Here is a 22,723-nt window from a genome sequence, read left to right on the forward strand (position 1 = left end):
GAGCTCTCTCTCTCTCTCTCTCTCTCTCTCTCTCTCTCTCTCTCTCTCTCTCTCTCCTTTCTGATTGTCCTGTCCTGAGTCACTTTCCTCCACCACACTCTTCTGCCATGATGTTCTGCTATACCTGGGGCCCTAAGGAATGGAGTCAGCCATCTATGGACTGAGACCTCTAGAATCATGAACCCAAAAATGAGCTTTCCTTCCTCTAAAATTATTCTTTTGGTTATAGTAACAAAAAAATCTGACTAAAACATGGGGTAATGAAAAACAGGGGTTCAGTTTTGAACAGGTTAAGTTTGAGCAACCTAACAGGAAGTCAGTTGGAGATGTTACATAAGTAGTTATATAAAAGGGAGCCTCCTGGAGTTTGGGGGAAAGTCTAACTAGAAATACAAATCTTGAAGTGATGAGAGAATGATGATGGGAAAGAGTGCAAAGGATGGCCACAGAGTCTGCATCATCTCCTATTAATGGGTGGGGTTTACTTTCCTACACTTTGAGCAGGACTTGTGACTTGCTCTGATCAACAGAATGAAGTAGAATAGAATGGAAGTTTTAGGCAAGTTCCAAGCCCATCCTTCAAGAGGACTTGATAATTCTATTCCTGAGGTGGTAATTCATCTAACACCATGTTAACAGGCCTGGGTTAGCCTGCTGGAGAGTGAAAATCTGGTGGAGAGGACCCCAAATACTCAATGTCCTAGCTGGGGCTCAGGACCTGTGAGAAAGTCCAGTTGAGAGGAGCTAATCTTGGACTGACCTGGAGATCCACCAGCTGAGCTCAGCCCAAACTGCAACTCACAGAATCAATCATAGCTAAATAACACCACAGTTACTTTAGGCCACTAAGTGTGGGAATGGTTTGTTAACAGCAATAGATAACAGATAAGCAGTATATAAAATCTTAGTTCTGAATAAAATACACGAGATAAGTGGTTCTCCATCTTGTATACCATGTAAACTTTTTAATGTTGTACACAAAATTTCACAAATTTGCTGGTTTAAAACAGCACATACATATTAAGTCACAGTGAGTCAGAAATTCAGCTGCAGTTAAGCTAGGTCCTCTGCTGAGTCTCATGGGGCTACATTTTGGGTGTCAGATGGACTGTGTTCTCATCTGGAGGTTCAACTGGGAAAGAATCCACTTTTAACCTCATCAGGCTATTGGTAGAACTTGTTTCCTTGTAGCTGCATGACCACAGACTTTGACTTTTTGCTGCCTGTTGGCTGGAGGCTGCTCTCAGGTCTTCAAGGTTGCTCACACTATCTAGGAACCACCCACAGTTCCTAGAGATCACATGTGCTAGACCGTTTTCCATTGCCATGACAAATATGTCAGATAAATAACCCAAAAGGAGGAAAAGGTTTATTTAGGCTCAGAGTTTCAGAGATTTCAGTCCATGGCTGATTGCATCCATTGTCTCTAGACCTGTGGAAAGGCAGAACATCAGAGTGGGGAGCGTGTGGAGGGGCAAAGCTGCTCGCTTCATAGCAACCAGGAGGTAAATAGAGAGAGGAAGGGGGTAGGGCCCAAATATACCCTTCAAGGATGTACCCCCAATGGCCTAACTTCCTTCCCATGGGCTTCACTTCCTAAAGGTTCCATGGTCTCTGAATAGGAACACAGGCTGCTAACCAAGCCTTTAACACATGGGCCTTTAGACAGCCAAACCATAACACCACTCCATGGGGTTCCCTCAACATGGGCACTTACTTTATCAAGCCCACAAGGGAAGCTTCTCACTCTAGTGTGCAAAAAATGTGTCACAGGCAATATAATGTAACCTCAGGAAGGACATCCTGCCACTCTCAGCATGTAATACAACCTAATCATGGCAGTGCTATCTTACCATCTTTGCCATATTCTATGTGTAGAAGTTACAGGCACCTCATGCTCTCAGGGAAAAGGTGTAATAAATAAGGATGTGGATGCCAAGAGGGGTATTCATGGGGACTACTATATAGTCTGTCATGGTTCCATCTTGGAATCAACTGGGGAATTTTTAAACATCTTAATATCTAGATTCTACTCCCTCAAGATTCTTCTATAATTGGTTTTGGATTGAGTCCCAGATATCATGATATTTAAAAGCCCCCCAGGAGATTCTGATATGCAGCTAAGGCTAGGAATTAATGGTATGTGTCAGTCAATGTGTATATGAATCACCTGAAGGGATCTTGTTAAAATTCAAACTCTGTTTCAAAAGATTTAAGGTGGGACCTGAGAGACTGTGTTTGTAACAGGCTTCCAACTGATGCTGGTACTGCTGGTTCCCTAGGCTGCCCTTGGAGTAGCAAGATAGTAGATATGAACTAGACATCCATGGACTGAGTTGGAGGGCACAACCGTGTTAAGAGGCTGTAGAAATGAGGGAGACAGAAAAGGAGACTGAAGAGAGGTGGTTAGTAAAACAGTTATAAAAGCATCAGAGTGAAGTCCTGAAACCTAAATGAAGAAAATGTTTCTTAAGTTGTCCAATGATGCTGATGGTCAAGTAAGATGAGAGCTGGAGAAATAACCCCTGAACTTAGAACTAGAGTGGTCACTGGTCACTAATGATTCTGAAGGCAAAGTAATTATAGTGGAGTGGCTGAAGCAAAGTCTGGTAGAATTAGGATCAAAAGGGAATGTAAAGATAGAAATTGGAAAAGAGCGTGTAATTATTTTTTTTTCAAGAAATTGTGGTTTGAAAGGGAACAGAGAAATAGTGGTAGCTGGAGGGTAAGCAGACTCAAGGGAGGATTTTGTTTTGTTTTGATTTCTTGGGCTTTTTCTTCAATGTTAAATAAAACAGATGATTTGTATGCTAGAGGAAATTATCTAGGAGCAATGAGAAAATGATAATATTGAGAGGAAGCAGGTTATGGCTGGAGCCATGAACTTCAGTGGCAATAGAGGATGTGATTTTGACATGGGAGGAAGGGGTGGACTTAGCAGAGAGACATACCATTCAACTACTATAACCAGAAGGAAGCACAGTGTCTGGATGCAGACATAGGTGGGAGGAAGTTTTAACGGTGGAAGCATGCACAAGGTATCTTCTGAATGTTTCTTTTCCTCAGTGTAATGGTAAGCAAGTCTCAGGAGAGAATGAAGGAAAGAAGAGGGTGTAGTAGTGTAAGGAAGAAGTGAAAGCATGGTATGAAAGGGGCTTCTCAAACTCTAGTGTGCATACAATTCACCTACGAATGGTAAATGGATAGAGTTGGAGAATATCATGCCAAGTGAAACAAGTCAACCCAAAAAAACCAAAGGCCAAATGTTTCCTCTGATATGCAGATGCTAATTCACAATAAGTGAAGCGGAGCTAGGGAAGAATAGAGTTACTTTATATTAGGTAGAGGGGAGTGAAACGAGGGAAAGGGGTATGGGGATAGGAAGGATAGTAGAGTGAAACAGACATTATGACCTCATGTACATACATGACTGCATGACCAATGTGATCCTACAATATGTACAGTCATAAAAATGATAAATTACACCCATTTATGTATGATCTAGCAAAAGGTATAAGTGTATTCTACTGTCAAGTACAACGAATTAGAACAAATAAAAAATTAATTTAAAAAATCATGTTAAAATACAGATTCTGCAGCAAGACTCTAAAACAGGGTTTCTCAACTCTGACACTCTTGATATGTTGAACCAGATAATTGTCTATTGTGTGAGAGACTGACTTGCATATGGCAGGATGTTCAGCAGTATCCCGGCTTCTGCCCATCTGAAGTCAGTAGCACCCCTTTTCTACTTTTGACAATCCTAAATGTCTCCCACATTGTCAAATAACTCCCAGTGGAACATAATAAGCTTTGGGATAACGACTTCTTAAGAAAAATAGGAAATTAAATGGATAAAGGAAATGTAGTATTAGTGACTTCATAAGAAAAGGAGGAGAGGCCTGAGTTAGCATACATTCTCTCACTGTGTGTTGCCTCTCCATCATGATTGTATGGCCTTGAAATTCCAAGCCTCCAGAACAAGGAGCTAAATAAACCTCTATTCTTTATAAATTAAGTAGACAAAGGTGTTTTTTATAGCAGCAGCACACAAATTAATGTGATCTCCAAGCCTAGGAGTTGAGCCTTGTGTCAAAGATACTCCTTCTCTGAAGAGAAACTACCTACCACCATCTTTCTACCACCATTTCATAACCTTTGTCCAACCCTAGGTGTAAAGTTTGGAGAGGAGCATCTGAGGCCAGGCCATTAACAGTCTTGTAGCCTAGTTCAAAGTTCGTGATCTTTATCTAAGAAAGCCACTGAAATATTTTAAGCTGAGACAAGGTGGAGGGTCCATTTGATGTCATGTTGTCAGTTTGAATTTCAAAAAGACTGATGTAGATACTAGCAAATAATTATCAGTGGGGAGGTCCAAAATGGATAGTGTGGTGTTGGTTAGGAGGTTATTATAATAGTAAAGGTAAGGGGTAGCCTTGGCATGGGCTAGAGTATTGAAAGTGGCAGAAATGGTAAGAAACAACAAAATTCAAGTGACATCAAGGCGTAAACTCAGCAAGAGATGGCAGCGTAAAAAGAATGAAAGAGCAGGAAGTGTCAGGGATAGAGTAGTTTTGGAATATGTGATGTTCATGGAAATGGGCAACCCTGGAAGAAGACACAGGCTGGGGTAGGGTCGGATAGAGCAGGAATTTGACTTTGGATATATTTTGTTGACCTTGTTTTGATGTGAACTATTTGTCCTATGGAGTAGGCAATTGACGAAACTGATCAGGAGCATAACAGAGAGGCCAGGAATGAAGGTAGAACACAGTGAGTCATATGCAAGCGACTATATTTTCTGAAGTCTCCATGCAAAACAGTTATTTATTTACTGACTATTCAGGACAGATACTCCTTCCTAATTGCACATTGATCTGTTTTTTGCTGTTGTTGTTTGTTTTTTTGTTTGTTTTACCATGTTGAGACTTCCACTATGCAAACCAAAGGGCTTGGCCAAAGTTGCCCTCAGCTCAGCTGCTGTGGGATCCACCTTGGGACAGACTAGGACTTAAGCTCAGCCGTGGGATGCTCTTTGTCAGAGCTCACCTGCAGTCTGAGGTTGTGGATGGGACCAGGTGGAGGTACTCAGCTCAGCAGAGGCCCAGCCAGTCTCGAGTCCAGCCTCCCCCTACTTCGCAGCCTTTGCAGTGGATCCTGGTGCTCAGCTCTTGGCTCCTCCCACTGAGTCTAGGAACCTCATGTAATTCCTCTTTTTTTCATGTAATTGTTTTTAATTGAGCAGAATTTGTTTCTTAAAATTAAAAACCCTGACAGATGTCTTTCCTGTTGACTTCCTCCTTATCTTTCTTTCTCTTTCTCAAATTTCCTCCCTTTCCTATGCCCCGCCCTTCATGGGACAGGCTGTCTCACTACCACCACCATCATCTCTGCAGCTCATCTTTGCCTTCGCCTTCCCTCCACGGGTCTTTTCTCTACCTCCCTGCTAGCTCGCAGTCTCAAAGCATGGGTGCAAGTCTGGGAGACAGTGAAAATGCCAACTTCATGAATCCAGAGTCCAAGGTCTGTGACCAGCTAGCACAAGTGGTTGAAACTGATGGAACGGAATTTAATTTAAAAAGATATGAATTCCTACCCCAAACAGATACTCCTTCCTAACTGAACCCTGATCTGTTTTTGAGAACACTGTGGAGTTTTCCACGATGGCTTAACCAAAGGACTTGACCACTGTTGCCTTCAACCCTACACTGCTGTGGCACCTGTTGTGGGTTTGGACAGGACTTCATTCCTGAGCTTAGTTCCTAAAATGAAGTATGGAAGATGAACAAGTAAGGGTTTAATAGCAAAATCCATTAAAAAACAAAATAACAGTAAGTAGGATTGCCAGATTAAATGCATGGACATACTTATACTAAACAGTCATTGTTTATCTAGAACTTAAGTTTAATGGGTTTTTCTATATTTTATTAATAAGTCTGGCAGCTCTACCCTATAGGTTGTGGTTGGCTGAAAGCTCAATATAGACCTTAAGACATGGGTGCTCTGAAAGCTAATTGATTTTGTAGTACAGAAATGGAAATGTTCAACATCTCTAGTAATAAGAGAAATGCAAATCAAAACTACCCTAAGTTTCCATCTCACCCCAATTAGAATGGTGATTATCAAGAATACAAGCAACAATAGGTGTTGAAGAGGATGTGGGGGAAAAGGCACACTCATACATTGCTGGTGGGGTTGCAAATTAGTGCAACCACTCTGAAAAGCAGTGTGGAGATTCCTTAGAAAACTTGGAATGGACCCACCATTTGATCCAGCTATCCCACTCCTTGGCCTATACCCAAAGGACTTAAAATCAGCATACTTCAGAGATACAGCCACATCAATGTTCATAGCTGCTCAATTCACAAGAGCCAGACTGTGGAACCAACCTAGATGCCCTTCAGTTGATGAATGGATAAAGAAACTGTGGTATATATATACAATGGAATATTACTCAGCAATAAAGAATAATAAAATTATGGCATTTGCAGGCAAATGGATGAAATTGGAGAATATCATGCTAAGTGAGATAAGCCAATCTCAAAAAACCAAAGGACGAATGACCTCGCTGATAAGCGGATGGTAATACATAATGGTGGGTGGGAGGGAGGCAAGAATGGAGGAAGACGGAACTGTACAGAGGGAAAAGAGAGGTGGGAGGGGTGGGAAAAAATAACAGAATGAATCAAACACCATTATCCTACATAAATGTATGAGTACACAAATGGTATGCCTCTACTTCATGTACAAACAGAGAAACAATTGTACCCCATTTGTTTACAAAAAAAAAAAAAAGGAAAGATGGGGAATAAAGAAAAAAAAAATCCCAGGATTCACTGGGCTCAGTAAGGGAAGGGATGTTCTGATGGCTTTGTGCCTTTCCAAGCCCCACTTTTGGAGAGATTCTGCCAACTCTGTCACTCTCCACAGTGGACAGTGAGAATGGAAACCTCATCTTACCAGGAAGAGCCGAGAAAGCCTGGGAAAGGAAGCCCTTGGTGGAGCACGCTGCTCAGCACCCAGGAACACCCTGATTCCTGTCTTTTCTGCCGAGCCTTGTCCTCCAGGCCTCTTTCCAATTCTGTGAGCAGCCAACTAGCTCACCAAGAAATTCCCTTTCTTCTTAGATTCACCAGAGTCAATTTTCGCTGCTTGCATCCAAAGATCTCAGTGATACGATTTCTTTGTCAGTATCTGAAGGGATCTTTTGCTGAAGAGAATTTTGTCATCTTTAGACGGTAAAGCTAAGACCTCGGAATGAAAATCAGATTTTTCAGCCAACATGGATAGATCTTTCTAATACTGTGAACGAGCCTGGATTGTAAAGGACTGGATGAATGACAGCCCCATGTCTGAAAAGGTTCATGAAGGAGCAGAGTGACCAACAGACAGGACAAGAGTCCCCTCTAGCTTGGAAAACATGCTAGATCAGATACCTTATAATGCCTTTTCAAAATCTTACTTTGTTGAAATAAAATTTTTAAAAGTAAAAACAAAGTATCTTGAAAATTGAGCATATATGATGGTTACAGATGGAGAACAAACAACCCAGCTTGTCCTTACCCTAAATTCACAGGTGTTCTAAAATGAAACCCAGGACTCGTCAACATATACTTTAAACCTCAATGGACTAAAATAGCTAACATTTACTGGGCCCTTTCAAAGTCTCAGACACTGCCAAGCATTTTTTTATGTATTTATCTTATTTAGTCCTTTCCAAAACTTCTAAGAAGGCAGTACTATTATTAGCCCCATTTAACAGATGAAGAGAATGGAAGCACAGAGAGAGTAATTAACTTATTCAAGGTCACACAGCAAGAAGATGGAACGCGGAAGATTCAAATTACAGGTGTTTTGACTACTGACCCTAAACCATTAGGCAATACCGATTTTAAGATTTTGGGACTGAAAGAAGTTTGATTTTTCAGTTCTGATCATTCCTATGGAGTTCTGTGCACCATCATTTATTTATTATGGGGCTAGTTTAAGCTTTTCTGGACTTTTGTACAATAGCATGAAATCAAATGAGTTTTATTTGGTTTTGGTGACCCTCTGTTCACAGCTTCCCCTTTAGCAGGCTTTCCTGGGTTAGGATTTTTGAAAACACGTTTCACCTTCCTCCCTAAACTAGAGGTTTCAGGTGTGAGCTGGAAGGCTTAAAATCCTGTCATTTACTGGGACCAGCCTTCCTTCTCTCAGTTTTCCGGAGCAAAACAAAGCGGGGGCAGGAGGCTGTTCGTTTGCAAGGCTCCATCCGACCAGAGGAAGACGGAGGTTTCTCTCCTGCCGCACCCGGGGCCCAGGCAGCCCTGGAGACAGCAGGGACGGTCCGTTAATTGTCTTGGTGTTCGCGGTGACCTTTCTTGCCTCCTGTCACGGAGCGTCAGACAGGTAGGTCTGAGCCAGCAGGAGCAGTCTGACCTAATCAAGAGCTGTCCCGACCATTCCAAGGAAAGTCACCAGCTGCGCGGGCGGGGTCAGTGGCCGGTGTGAGCCCCTGGCTGTCACCCACCCAGCCCTTGAATCTAGCATGCTGTCAACTCCTTGCCACTGTTCCCTGTCCCCACATAAGAAAGCGGGTTCCTAGAGGCACAGGCCTCTAGGACCAGCCTCAGTGTTGGGGACCTAGTTCAAAATACGGGGTTTCAGAGGGGCAACCCCCTGCTCTCAAGGATGCTTAGTGCCTCCCCAGACAGGCGGGCCCACCGTGCGCTGGAAATTCTCCCTGATCCATCCGGACACCCCGCCACCCTCTCAGCTTTCTCTTTGCGAGGTGCCCAGGAACACTGTTTGCCTAACATCCCCTGTGAACTCCCGAGGCGTGGGCGGCTCTTTCATATTTTATAAAGGGCTGTGTAAGTTCAGCACTCTATAAATATAAGATGGTGAATAGCAAATTTCCCCCAGACTGAAGCCATTTCATTTTCTTCAGCGAAACAGCTCCTTTTACTTCCACGCAGAAAACCCAAAGAGGAAAATTTTCTTCGTTGCTCAGACAGCTACAAAATGTGATCACATTTTTCCCCACAGCTAATGTGCTCTTATGTATAAAATTTAAATTTGAAAGTCTGAGCAGATGGCCTATAAAGCTCTTGTTTTCCCTCTGAATTTAATTTCTTCCTGCTTATCGTAGGGTTTTTTTCTTAAATCACTTGAAAAGGAACAGTAAAATATTTCTATAAATCGTAATAATCATCTTCATGATTGTTCTCTTCAAAAGGTGTCCGGGAGGAAGACTGGTCTCATCTGTGATCTTCCTTGTCCCCTCGTGTTCACAAATGACAATCAATCCCTCTGAGCCTTGCCAATTGGGACCTTGTTTGGGAACTGGTGATCATTCTTCTCTCGGTTAGGCTAGTTCTTCGAAAGGTCAGGGGATGAGATGACCTAAGCAGATCATCTGTATGCAGGATTACAGATGAAGCATGAGGCCCTTTTAGAAAATATTTTCAAGTACTTGAAGAGCTTTTCTTTTCATTTCATTTGGAGCCATTAATGGGCTAATTATCTTTTTACTAAAGGAGGCCCACAGGACTTCAACTTAGTGATACTTAGTTGAACATCAGTTTTGTGATTACATGTAATGAAATTATGTTGTTGTTCAACCTACTCTCTAATTCAGATTCTTCCCTGATTTACTAGCATTTCCCAACCCTGAAAAGATGAAGACGGATTCAATGTGGTTTTTGATTTAATAAGGAAAGTACCCCTGGCAGGACATCTATAGATTGGTCATCCCTCTTTACTTTCTTTTTCCTGTTATTTTCTGCATTTAAGGTATCTATCTATAGTGGGTTAAACAGGTGAATAAAATATAGGTATTGATACCACCAACACTATTTTTCAAGTTGAATTAATTGATATCAGCCTGTCCGTAACATATGCAAAAGGGTACAAATGAAAGCCCACCTATGATATCTCCATATTTTAAAAAATGTATGCCTACTTTGAAAAATAGACCTTATTGTATAGCCCTGCTTTGGTCTAGAAAATTGAAGGCCAGGTTCAAATTTAGAACCCTTGGCTCGTGAGAGAACTACTCCCGACTGGCTGCACAGGGCCCACCGGCACTAACCTGCTACACACCCACCTTCCTTCCCACCCGCTCCCTCCCACACCGTGGCGGGCAGGGCGCCTGCATCCCCAGCTCACATTTCCGAGCACCAGCTCTCCCTCTTCCCTCCCCTTTCTGCAAACAGCCACCCCTTGGCCACCCTGAGAGTCTAAGGATACAACAACTGGCAGTGCAATATTTCCTTGGAACAACAGACAGAAGGGCCTTCCCTTGGAAGCACATTCAGGATCTACTTCTAGATCCTGATAGGAAATGTCAGGGCCACAGATCTGACCTGGAAGATACAGAGCAGGTAAAATCTCTGCAATGTATCATGTCATGTTCAGAGTCACCTATGGATTTAGTGAACCTTGGGACGCTCTCCCCAGTAGTAAGTCTATGGCCACAGGAGAGAGGACAGCGTCCCTCTGAAGGCAGGACAGCCTCTTGTCACAGCATTATGAACCAGGCCAGCTGAACCTGTTACAAACACTTACTAGGCACTGATGAGCTGCATACGCGAAGAATCCTATTACGTGTCTTAAGGAAGATATGCATCCGTAGACTGGTTCTCTGTCCTTAAGGAGCTTACAGTCTGGTTAGAAAAACCATAAACAGAAAATTAATTGTGCTACACAGGTAAAATCCTAGGGGCAAAGAGGAGATAAAAGTCTAATCAATAGTTCTCAGAATCAATTAAGCACTAAGAAGTATTCAGTAAGCAAGTCTTCCTCAACCACTTGGATAAAATGTTCTGCTCCCTTTCTGCACCAGCCTTCCTGACTCCTTGAAAGAAGGCTGGCGTTATCCTAGGGAACACTCTGGAAATGAACGGGTTAAGACTTTGGCTTCCATCCCTGAACAAATCTGATGCAGGCAGGATTAGGAGCAGAAAGGTTTAGCTCCCAGTTCAGCACATTGTGTGCCAACCCATCTGCCCACATCAATGTCTATTTAAAAGTGAAGCCAGTCACACTAGCCCCGTCTTCACCTGTCCTGCTGATCAACCATAGCAAGGGAGGGACAGAGAGCCCACAAGTCGGTCTGGAAAATCGAGCCTCTGTGTGGTTTCCAGTCGTGTGTCTGCTTGGAGGCATGCAGCCAGCAAAGCCATCAATCTGGCAGTTTTTTAACACTGACCCAGGATCTATTTGCTAGGCCATTTGCACCATCTGCCATGCAAATGTCCGTTAAGGAAACAGCATAAAGTTGTGGGAATAGCGGGGTTAAAATGCCATTTAGCAGGAATGCACCAGTTCCAACAGCAATTGTCCGCGGGAGAACAAAGAGGAGGGTGAGCCAAGGGCAGTAAGAAGACAACAGAGGCGGAGTAGACCAGGGCACCCAGCCCTGCTGTCTCTTCCACCGAGGCTCATTTCTCCATGACACCTGCAGAGCCTTGGGTCTCACTGACAAACACACTCTGCATGTGTCCATTGAGTTAAAATGCATCATATTATATATATGTATGTGTGTGTGTGTGTATATATATATATATATGAAGCCATATAATAAACATATAGGTAGCTAGAGGAGCTCTGTTAAAGGGATAGAATTATATTTGTTTTACATATATGTATATGCATATGTACACATATGTGCATATGTATGCTGATATATATATATATATAAAAGCCCATAATATATATATTATGACATATAAATGTACTTTTTAAAGCAAGAAAAGCAATACCCATTATTCCATCCCCTTATATAGATCCTTACCTTTCTGAATATCACCCTCTGGTTTTGTTCTTTGGATTAGCAATCTTGGAATCTTCTATTGAACCCTTACGATACAGGTGGCTACATGAGCTGCTGATTATAAAATCCCTAATGCTTACATCACCACTACAAATTTGTTATTTTCTTCTGATTTTATATCTGCCATGGATAGGGCTCAGAGAAATAATATTTCGATAGCCCATGGACTAGCTTGTAAATGAGGGACCCAGATTCCAATCAGTTCATCCTGTTCTAATATCCATGGCCTGAGATCGTGGCCACTCCCCAAGAGTAGGCACACTTGGTTATCATCGTTAACATCAAAGAATATAAACTATTTTGTGCTTAGCTTTGTTCAGTTAACAAAACATCATAATTTTTTCAGACTTTTATAACCTTTGTGTTTATCACTTTTAATAGCTGAATAATTAGCTAATGGTTTATATGAGTTTATTAATTTGTACTTGAACTGTCTTTCATGTTCTTTCTCATTAGGAGTTAATACTCTAATGAACATGTAGGCAAATGTAGTTTTGCCTCTCTTGTATTATTTCCTTAAGATACATTTCCAGGAGTGGACTGTTGGGTCACAAAGTATTACCATTTTTATGGGACTTGGTATAGACTGTCGTACTGTTTTTCAAAAGTATTCCATTGGAAGAATATGCATGTTTCAATATATAAAACTAACCGTTACTGAATGTTTCATTAAATTTTCTTCTTGATAGTTTATTAAACTTTAAATGGCATCTCAGATTTGCTTTGGCTTGTGTTTTTATTCCACAGCAGCAATGGGTGGTCCCCACTTCTACTTGGTTGCTGCTGTCTCTCCTGAGCCCATCTATCCCAAGATGCTTGTGTAAATATGCTTGTGCTCTTTATGCGGATTAACCCTTTGCCTTGTTTTCTTTATTCTTGAGGAGATGTCTGCAAAGAAAATGTTAACTTGACATAGAAAATGTCAGTGACAAACTCTTCTCTGGGGTGATACCTAAAACTGAAATAATCAGGAGACAACAGCATGAGCAAGTTATTTGGAAGTTTGTGTGTAAATAACAAGAGGAACAGCTGAAAAGACTTTAAGGAGGTAGTTTCTAGGGGGCATGCATGGTGGGGGACAGGGCAGAGAGATGTTCTTTTTCACCAATCTTGCATAACTCTGACTTTTTATGTGGCAATTACAACGGATGGAAAAGATAAAATTAAATTTCTAAATTCTTCTCGACAAATGAATTGGAGGCTAACATAATGCTCTGTGCCCCTGCTTGAGAAAATCTTCCAATTAAGCTTTCTTTTCTCAAAATTAATTTATGTTTTGCATCTCCTTCCCATTGCTCATGGCTATAGGACACTAAAAGGAAGGAGCACACTCTGGACAAATTGTGTGCAAGGTTGCTATCAGAATCATGTCTTTCTGAATCCCAGATTCTCATTATTTCCTTTTCTAAGTATTTTGCATAGATTTAATTAGAGCTCCTACATTGCAGTGGGGATCCATAACAGGAGGGAGTCTCTCTCCAGAGAAAAATTGATGCTCATTAACAAAGAAAAAATGGATTAATTTTATTTTAGAAACCAAAGATTCAAATTCGTGTGAGCAGTGACCTGTCATTCTCCTGCCTCTCCTACAGGAGCAAAAGAAATGACCTAAGAATTCCCCTAAGGTCAGGCAGACTTTTTACTCTGAGGCTACCTGAGCTGAATCCTTCACTTGGCCACCTTTCAGGTGTATGACCTTGGGAAAACGATTTAAACTTTGTCTCACTTTTCTTACCTGTAAAATGGATATAACAATAACACTGACTTCTTATAATTTTTATGAGAATTTCATGAGTAAATACATTTAAAAGGCTTGGAACAATGCCTGTCACAAAGAGGAGTCCATATGTTTTTTTTTGTTTTTTGATTTTTTGTTTTGTTTTGTTTTTTTGATGAGCATTACCTTTATTTTTGTTCTCATTTTAACAGTTTATTCTAGTGCATAGGAATCTTTATACCACAATCATGCAGCAGGGCAAACTATGCATAGAGATGTGCATGAAGTTAGAAATCAGACACAGTTAGATGCTAACTGTGGCTCTGCTATTTATCTGCTGTGTGACTCTACCCAAGACACAAGTTTTCTCATTTGTATATAGGATCCCGATACCGAGTTCTTCAGATCGATTGAAAAGATCAAAGAAGATGACACGCCTAAAATCTGCCCTTCTCGGTTTTCCCATGGATTTGTTGTTCAAAAGATGCAAAGAAAGCAGGGGTACAGGAAGAATTCAAGCAGTTACCTGAGATGGTTGAATCCAAGCCATCTTGTCTTGTCCCAGTGGTACCAATTGTAGGTGATGGGTGGCAGAGGAGTGGCAGAGAGGGCCACTGAATACAAGTTCACTACTTAACATACAATCATTGTTGAACCAGATGCTGTGCTGGGAGAGAAATCAGGTCACTACCCTCAAGTTGCTGAGTGCAGAGCTGCGAACAAAGACAAACATAATTAGAATACTGTGTTCTAAGTGCAAGAATAGAGCTCCGCGGATGGTTTTACAGGAGAGGTGCCTACCACATGGGGAAGGGAGGTGTATTGGTAATCCATTGCCGCGTAACAAATTACCCCTAAAACTTGGTGGCTGAAACAGCCCTCACAAACTATTGCTTTGTCAAATAGCTACACTGAGTCCTGTATTGTATGGTTTCTTGCATTTCTGCAACCAAGGTGTTACCCATGTACTTAGTCTCATCTGAAAGTTCTGCTGGGAACATTTCCACTTTACAAGCTTTTTGAAAGAATTCACTTCTTGCCGTGCTGCAGGGCTGAGGTCCCAATTCCTCACTGTTGGCCAAAGGCAGTTCTCTGTCCCTCGCTTTGTGGACTTCTCCAACATGGAAGCTTCATCAAGTCCTACAAGCTGACAGGGCAAAGGGCAGCCTGCTCATGAGACAGTTATCACAACTATGTGTAGCCTTGCTGTGGAGGTGATGTCTGTCATTTTTGCCGGTGCTTGGAAAACCTGTCTGTTCAGCCTGATCGCGAGGGGAAAGGACTATGTAAAAGCATGAGTGCTAAGAGTTAGGCACCATTAGGGATCGTCTTCAAAGTCAGCCTACCCCAAAATGTCTCCTGAGCGATTCTTGAAGCAGGAGCAGGTAGCATCAGTCTACTCAGGTGGAAAGTAGAGAGTCATTGAGAACACAGAGCATAAAAATAAGGGAAAAAAGATAAATAAGTTATTCTACTTTGTAAGGTGTGTTAGGGAAAGAATAGGGGGAAAGATGGGCTTCAAATAATGGGAGGAAATGAGACCATTGGAATAGATCAGGGAAGAACACAGGTGAATTTTGAAGGGGAAACAAAGACGGTTAGCTTTGCCCCTGGAGTGGTCTGAGAGACACGCCACTGATGAGGGCTATTTTCTTAAATTTATTTTGAATTGGTGAGTAGATGAGAGGTCAGAGTGACAGAAGTAGACAGCGCTCATGGGGTGAGGACTGGAGTCCTCGTGGCAAACGCAGTCTGTTTCCCTGGCTTTGGATTTTTAATTTATTTATTTGACAAAGAGACCCGTTCCCCTGGACTACACTGCGTGATGTCCATTTAATTAATTAAACTGAATGTCAATTGCTATCCTTTCCTGTTCTTTTTGATTCTTATTTTACCTTATGTTCTCATGTCCTTATTGTTTTCCTGACATGGTTATAAAGAAAATGATTGCAACAAATCACTGCCATCGTGTTGAATGTATCCACCTACAATCTGCCATTTGTACGGGTCCCCCCACCTCTTACTCAGGCACATAAGTCAACACTCTAAAGATATTTGAGGCCATTCTAATGAAGGAGAAATATTAATACATCTCTCACCTGAGCTTTGCGATTCAATTTGGTCGTTCTCTACCTCTATGTTCCCAGTTATAAAATGGGAATAACAGGACCGGCCACCTTTATCTTTTCCACTTGACATCATTATCAAAGGAGGTAATGTTGGTAAAAGCAGTTAGAAAAGTATGAATTATACCATAAAAATAGAAAGTGATTCATTCCAAACACAGTTATTGAGGACACTGAACAAGACACAGTGAAAATGTCTAACTAGAACCCAGTCCCTATGCTCTAGGGACTCAGGAGTAGGGAGAGAAGACCCATCCTTAAAATACAGTTTCCTAAAAGTGATAATGGGCATTCATACAAAGGCCATTGACACTAAATTTATCACATTATAAGTGAAGTCACATAATACCATTTAAATATATTATTAAGTTCCTTTTTTAGTGTTTTTGAGTTGAGGGTCTCACTATATTGCCCAGGCTAGCCTTGTATTTGACATCCTCCTGCCTCAGCCTCCCAAATAACAGGGATTAGGCATGAACCCAGCTAGTACCTTTTTTGGTTTATTTTAATGTGTCATATTAGTTGACTAAGTACATGAACTCTGGAGAGAGTTCAAATCCTTACTCTAATACTAGCAGTCTGAGCTCGGGCAAGTGACTTTATCATTCTTTGCCTCCGTTACCCCTTTTATAAAACACATAGTACAGTAGTACCCACCTCATAGGAGTGTCACAAGGATCAAAACAGCTAACATAAGTGAATTCTTTGAATGTGTGTGGCATACAGTAAACAAAAATACAAGCGTCTGCTTTCTTTTTTGATTTTAATTTTTAAATTAACCCACTGTAATTATACATATGTATGGGGTATACTGTGATGTTTTTAATACATGTGTACATTGCCTAATGATCAAATCTGGGTAATGAGCACATCCGTCACCTTGTACCCTTATCATTTCTCTGTGGGGAGAGCATTCTAAAACCTCTTCTATTTTGAAATATACATTATTGTTCACGATAGTCATCCCACTGTGTGATAGAATAAGGCAGACCCAGAAAGGCAAATATCATGCGATCTCACTCATATGTGGAGCCCAAAACAACCTCTTGGAAGCTGAGAGTAGAAGAGTAAATCCTGGAGACAGGGGGCAGGAAGGAGAGAGGTTGGGTACAGTTACAAGCACATGGGGACGAGTTCTAGAGTTTGCTTTGGTAGCTATGAGCAAGGCCCTGTGCCAGGCCCAGAGGATGCAGCCATGAGCACAGGGTGGCCCTTGCCCTCCAGTGACTGGGAGCTTAAAGATGAGTCTCCTGCTCCAATACTTACCGTGGAGACCAGGGACCTGGGAGCTGTCCTCCAGACATCCCTCTTCTTCTCTTCCACCACGACTCAGCCCTCACAGTCACTAGTTCTGATTACACACATTTTTAAATATCTCGTGCCCGCTCCCTTCTCCCCAACTCCTCAGCCCCTGAACTCACCCAGCAACTCCTCTTCTCTCATCTACACCAGTGTCCTTGGGCCTGGGCACTCTCCATGCTGCTGGCAGAGTGTCAGCCTGAGGTTCAGGCCCCTCTAGTGCTTCTTCACTGCCTCCATATTCAAATCCCTTCAAAAGACCCTTTGTAATCTGCTCTTTGAAGACCTCGGTTCTTCCCAGGGACGCTATGGCATAACAGACTCAGAAGCCAGGCAACTTGAATCCAGATCCACCATTTATAAACAAGTTACCTGTGCTGAACTATTTTTCTTCATCTATTCATGGCGGTAATGTCCACCCCATGGGGATTTTATAAGAATTAAACGATTTAGTACAGAGTACTCTGGAGTCAGCATGGTATAAATATTATTAACTGCCCAGTCTTGTCTTGAATTCATCTTTCTTTACTCCCCCATCTCATTCCAGCAACATGGAACCCTTGCTTATTCCTTACATGTTCTCTTATCTATTTGCTTCCTACTCCTATTCTTCTTAACATTTCACGTGGCGGACAGACCTCAGGGTGAACTCCAATGGATCCTTCACCCTTTTGCTCCTTCTCTGTGTAATTCTCTCCCTGTGGGTCCAGACAAGAACTGTAATTTACTTCTAATCAACAGAATATGTCAAAGGTGATATCACTTTATATTTTGTTATGTTGACTAAGTCTCCATGTTGGTAGACTGGAGACTCTCCTTGCTGACTCCATAAAGTCAAAGACCATGGAGATCACATGGGTTAAAATCTATGGACAGCTTCTAGGACCCAAGGACAGCCTCACCTGAGAGCCAGCAAAAGTCTGCAGTCCTTAGGCATACAACCACAAGAAAGCAAAAGCCATCAACAACCTGAATGAGTGTGGAAGTAGATTTTTCCCTAGTCAGACCTCCAGATGAGAATGCAGCCCTCTTGACATGTGGTGTGTGCCCTCGTGTGATCTGGAACACAGAGTCCTGCTAGCCCATGCCCAGACTCGTGACTCATGGAAACCATGAGATAATAAATGCTGATTGTGTTAAACCACTAAATTTGTGATAATTTGATGCATAAAGAAAATTAATCTTTTCTTTATGATCCTGATCACCTGGAAGCTCAGTCCATCTTCTGTTACTATAATTGAATACCCATGATTGGATAATTATAAGAGAATGCTTGGCTGATGGTTCAAGCTCAGGCAGCTTGTCTAATGAGGGTCTAGTGCAGCAGCCTAACCCAATGGAAAAGCAGGAGGGCAAGGAGGTCCAGGTGGAAGAGGAAAAACACTCTGCTAGGACTGTACTGGCTTTGTGACAACCCATTTTCATGATAAGGGAGAAAGAGAGAGGGGGGCATTAATCTCTCTTAACAACTTGTCACCTCTTAAAGGCTCCACTTCCCAACACCACAGTGGCCATCAATTTCAATGTGAATTTTCGGGGGACATATTCACAGGACAGAGGAGGTTCTATGAAGCCTACCCTAAAGCTCCAGTGCACAGCTGGGCTCTTTGCCCCATGCCTCCACTGTACCTCCTGTACCCTTCCGTAAAGAACTAGTGACACACTATTGCTAGCACTTATTAACTTCTAAATCCATAAAGATGGGGCTGTATTTTATTCATCTTGAATTCTCAGTTTCTGAAGTACCAGTGGCTATTTTGAGAGAAAGAGGAAAGAAGAGAATAAAAAATAAATTGTAGAATAGCACGGCAACTAAGTACTCAATAAATGTTTGTTGATAAGTGACTGAATGAATAGTATTTTGATTATTTTCTTCTCCGGTCTATTGAATTCTACAGAAATGTTTTCATTTCACTCTGATAGGCATCTCAAATATTGAGGCTATCATCATAATAGAAGATTGAATTATCACTAACTCGGGTTGCAAGCAAAATATAAAAATAGCTTTGAGGAAAGGACTCGCCAATAAAAATATTTATATTTACTTTTATTGTTAAAAGAAAACCATAGCAGAATAAAGTTCACCTATTAGATGAATAAATGTTGAGGGTGATTTTTTTTCAGTATGCCAAGTACTTGAAATGCATGTTGAAACAGATCAAATGATAGAAAACATGGGTAAAACACAACCAGTTCAGAAAAGATGCCATTTAACTTTAGTCAACAGAAAATAATATATATTGGCAAATTCTCAATTTCGACAACTTTATGATTTAAAAAATATTTAATTTCTTTAATAGAAGAGTGAAATGATTAATCATTCTTCTTTCTGTGGACTATTTGTTACTTTGGAGGGCATAGGGTTAGTCCAGTAGATAGCCTGTTTGTTATTTTGTTCTTGTTGTCATACTTAATAGTTACTTGGTGTGTGTGCATGTGTGTGTGTGTGTGTGTTACGTTTCACTGAAGAAGAAATAAAAGCAGAAGAGGTACATTTAAGTAAAAGAGTATTAAATCTGACCAAAGAATAATTTAAATACAGGTAAAGTCTAAATTTTTCCTAGTGTCTGATTTCTGCAGGTCAGGCTGCCGCAAGAAGGCAAATAATGACTGATTCGGACACAGAGATGGCATGATGCACGGCTGTATGGACAGGCATGGGCTGACAACGTTCGGTGACAGGCACTGCCCTGTAGGGTTAGGTTAGTTGCTGAGAAAAATAAGGTATTAACTTGTCACAAGAACAGCAATTTCACACTGTATGTGTGTCCCACAGTCTCTCAGTTAATCCATCCACTGGGTTGCTTGAGGAGATATTCCAAATGGCAAACTTGGAATGCCCAGTGGCCAGCACATAGTAGGGATGCATTAGAGTTAGTTGAATTCAATCTGAATGACTGCTCTAAAATGATTCCGTACCTTTGGGAACTGAATGCTTGCCATTAGTAATGGCATTACCTATCACAAAATAATTTCAATGGCATTCTGACCCAATAGGCTGAACATTGCAAGTTTAATGGTGAGAATGAGAGGGAATGTTAAATAAAATAAAAACATATTCCTGCACCGTGATGATAAGGAAAAACAAAGCATGTTAATGGTCTTTTGGACTCAAGCAAAAAAGGGGGTGGGGAGAATAAACAGGTCAATGAGTTAGGGGGAAAAAGCAACTAACTCAATTACTGTTGGCCCTCAAACAATATGAATTTGAACTGCAAGTGTTCACTTTTATGTGGATTTTTATCTATTTATTTTTTTGGAGATGAGACAATTTGGCAAAAAACAAATGAATCGTGTAACTTAAAACTGTCAAAAAATTTAAGAAAACGTATGTCAAGAATGCATAAAATATATGTATATAATAATCTTTTGCATCCTTTTGAATTAAAAAAATTATACAAACCTGTTAGAAAATGTTAAAACTTATCAATGCTTATGCATACAAACACAGACCCAGATCATACCTGGTGCCATTGGCACTTAAGAAATATAGAAACCAAAGCAAACATGCAGTATTAAATTGTAACTGCACAGAATTAACTGTAGTGCATCCCATACTGCTATGAAAATATTCAGCCACCTCCTGTTGCTATTGCTGTGAACTTGAGTTTGTGAGTAGCCACTTGAAATGCCATGTAACATTGATCATCTTCATGTGGGCAGTTCAACTCTCCAGTAAATTACAAGTGGCAGTAAAAAGTGACCTCTTGAGAGTCTCAAATACTTTCCAGTTTTATACATATAACATACAAAATGTGTTAGTCAACTCTTGTGTTATGAGTAAGACTTCTGGCCAATAGCAGGCCATTGAGTTTGGAGAGAGACAAGTTATATTCAGATTTTCAACAGTGCGTATAGGGGGTCAGTGACCCTAACCCCCTGCATTGTCCAAGAGTCAACTTCAGTTGACTTGATCAGAGCAGGTACTGTTCTATATTGCTCCAAACTCTGCCATCTCAGAGTCTTTATCATCTTGTATCTACTACAGAACGAGAAGGATTTTATTAGTTTCCTGTTGTTGCCGTGACAAATTATCACAAGCTTAGAGATTCAAAACAAAACACATTTGTTCCCTCAAATTCTGGAGGAACTCTTAAGAACTCCCAGATCTGTCTCACTTGGGTAAAGTCAGGGTATTAGCAGGGCTGGTTCCTTCTGCCAGTTCTGAGGCAAGAATTCAGTTCTTTGCCGGGTCAGCTTCTAATGGCCACTGGTATTCCTTGGCTTCTGGCCCCTTCTTCCATCTCCCCAGCACATCTCGGACTCTTGGCTGTCCTCCTTGCACTGCTTCTACTCTGATCCAGGCCCTCGTGATTTTATCAGAACAACTGCCTAACCCGGGATCATCTCTCTCCATCAAAGTACTTCATCCCAGCTGCAGTCTCTGTTGTCATGTAAACTACACCTACATGTTCCCAAGTGCACATAAACCTCTTGGGAAACCACTCTCTGGACTTCCACTAAGATTTATCCGTAAGTCTAGCTGACAGATGATGCGGAGTTAAATAAAACAGTGCAAATTCAGGATCAAAAGCAAATGCAGGACTAAGAAAATGCCCTTTCAAGTATAAATAGGCATGTTGCTTCCATGTTGTCAGCCGGCAGTTTCTCCTTCTATTTTCCTCCCCAGGACTAGGTAGAATGCCTACATTTCTTACCCATAAATATTGCTTCCTCCCCGTCTCCATGGTGTTCCATTGCTGGGAACATAGTTTTTCGTCGGTTAGGGGTCCACAAAGTGACCAGGGATTAGTCATTTACTGTCTTTTGCTATGAGGATGCTTTCCTGGTCCCCTAGTGATGGGATTTTATTTCTGATCGTGCTCAACAAACTCAGAGGGAACTTACCTTTATCAGCATAAAAACGTCCCCACGTCTGCTTTCTTCTGACTGGCTTCATTTCCTCTCTCAAGCTCCGAAAACACAAAGTACAATCAACCCCTGGATTTTATATCCTGTGACTTGTGCACATTGGGCCTTATTGTTGTCAGTAGGTGGGTGAAAATTGGGAGCCAGGGAATACTGGGTTGGGCTGGGCATGACTCATTCCCTTTGGTTTATTTGGCTCCTAGGGTCATCAGAGACACCTATTATCTCTCCGATATTAGACTGGACAGAGTTGCCAGCTGGAGCGGCTTGCCCTCCACCCCTGGAATGAAGTCAAGTAAGTCCGACTCTCCCCGCATCTTGTGCCCCATCAGAATATCCAAGGGCCCAGATTTTCTCTACTAAATTAGAATCTGTTTGAGTGAGCTCATTAGGCCCTGGGAGCCCAAAGATGCTCCTACACAGCAGTTTTCTCTCTCTCTCCCTCTTCTTCTGGCTTGGCACAGCCTTGTCAACAGGTGTGATCAACAGTAAAGAAGCATGCAGTGCCAGGGCTCCCATTCTGGTCCAGAATGAGAACCCACGACTGAAAAGATGGCACTCACAGCCTTAGGCAGGCTGCCATGAAATCGTTGTTCCTTGGCACTGGTGCCCGTGGCGAGCGTCTAGGCAACTTTTGATTGGGCACCATGCCCTCCAAACAGATGGGCATGAATGTAGGCAGGCAAGAGACCATTTATTTATATCAACTGTATTTGCTGAGGGCAGGGTTCCCAGCTGGGAACATCAAAACAGCTCTTTGTCCTGGCTGTCTGCAGCTCTTTGGAGATGGTGCAGCCTTGCAAATTCAGCTAGATTAATTTTGAAAAATAAGAACAATGTTTCTATGGACACCAGGGGACATTTTTGGCTCCTATCAATGGTTCAGAGCACAGA

At 41.6% G+C, this 22,723-nt stretch overlaps 1 long non-coding RNA gene across 1 annotated transcript in view; it reads right to left on the bottom strand.

Moving 5' to 3' along the window:
- The window catches only part of LOC124984009 (uncharacterized), a 52,029-nt gene extending 30,169 nt beyond the window's left edge, over positions 1 to 21,860 (bottom strand). The window contains exons 1-3 of the long non-coding RNA XR_007108514.1: positions 21,809 to 21,860; positions 14,062 to 14,248; positions 10,552 to 10,649 (exon numbers count right to left, since the gene is read on the bottom strand). This is a non-coding gene — a long non-coding RNA (uncharacterized LOC124984009). The remainder of the gene's footprint in view (positions 1 to 10,551; positions 10,650 to 14,061; positions 14,249 to 21,808) is intronic.
- Positions 21,861 to 22,723: the final 863 nt, after the last annotated feature.

The sequence above is a fragment of the Sciurus carolinensis genome, chromosome 4 (genome assembly GCF_902686445.1).
Source record: "Sciurus carolinensis chromosome 4, mSciCar1.2, whole genome shotgun sequence".
Lineage (NCBI taxonomy): Eukaryota > Metazoa > Chordata > Mammalia > Rodentia > Sciuridae > Sciurus > Sciurus carolinensis.